The sequence below is a fragment of the Galeopterus variegatus genome, unplaced genomic scaffold (assembly GCF_000696425.1).
Source record: "Galeopterus variegatus unplaced genomic scaffold, G_variegatus-3.0.2 Scaffold10538, whole genome shotgun sequence".
In the NCBI taxonomy this organism is placed as follows: Eukaryota; Metazoa; Chordata; class Mammalia; order Dermoptera; family Cynocephalidae; genus Galeopterus; species Galeopterus variegatus.
Window position 1 is genome coordinate 6,783 of NW_007736649.1, and position 1,456 is coordinate 8,238.

The following is a 1,456-nucleotide window of genomic DNA, read 5'->3' on the forward strand; positions in this document are numbered from 1 at the left end:
AAAAAAAAATGCCAAAGATAAAAACCTTTAAAATACAGCTTAAAGGTAATGAAGGTCATCTGGAGCCACCACCATGCTAGATAAAGGAAAGGGCTCAAAATAAGGCAAAAGTAAGATTGCTAAGGCTACTCAAACACTCTTGCCTCTAGTTTGAAAATGATAGATACTGCTTCTGCTTTTGAATTTGTTAGCTGTCTTGGTAAAGACACTCTGCATTTATATGAAATGTATATTGTGCCTGTCTAGCTGTGAGCCGTCATCAAATGATGTTGCGCTTGCTAATTCATGGACTATTTATCTTCGTGTTTATGCTCCAACAAAATGATGGCTGTTTAATTATACTACAAATGAGCTTTGCCAGCCAATTGTATGGCAGATGTTATTTACTCCCAGAACAACTGTCAAAAGACCAAAGTAGCACATCTAAAAAACCAAAATGTACTGTTTTGAGTTACATTTCACAGGCAGCCCCCTCTATCACCTAGTCACAGGCTTTCCATTACCATAATGATGGTAGGGACAGCATCATGGAGTATAACAGAGAGACAGAAATCTGGTTGTCAATAACAAGTAGGATTAGAAGAAATGGGTAGATTCTACCTGGACTAGAAACAGAAAACTGTCAATAAACATTTTTTTGTGTGTGTGTTGTTGTTGTTGTTTTTAAATCCTTCAAATTTACTAAGTTTGTATATTAGAGCATTCACCAAGCAATTCCATGATGACAGATGGGGAACAGGAAGCACCCATCTTCTCTGTTCATATGGTGACTGAGCAGTAGGCACTGAAAGATTTTTTCCCCACCAAATTTATGAATGCTATAAAGGTAGAGAGAATGCCTTTAGCTGGATGGTGCCATAACTTGAATTTAGGAAGCATGCCCACTATAAACTTGTTCTGTGTATTGTTTAAACTTTTCTGAGCTTATGGGAGCATTTTATTAAGCCTAACACTTGATTCAAATAAAACTTACAGGGAAAGCTCTGCTGTGGCCCTCTTTTATGTAGTGTGCTGGTATCATGCCAAGGTTTTTAATAAAGAGAGAAAATAAGAACTCTTAAAAGTTTAAAGCCCAATAATCCAGGAGCTAAAATGTGAGTAAATGTAAAATAAACTTTCTAGAATTAAATGATTCAGTAGCAGATAAAATGGAAGCAGAGTCCAAGAAATAATTTTTACTAATGTAATTTTGTGTGTTCGAAAAAACTGGGATGTTGTCTCTGTATTTAGCACAGAAGAATTAAGGCAAAAATTAAGGCAGAAGATGGGTCCCTTTTATTTCGGTCACAATTACATTCCATTGGGAAAGATCAATTCCTGACTTTGTTATTGGGAATAATGTGAAAAGATTTTTTTATATGACCCATGTCTGTATCTCATTTCTATATAACATATTGGTTTTATGAAGAGACAAGTGATTTATAGTGATTTATAGACCATTAATGCTTACCCGTAC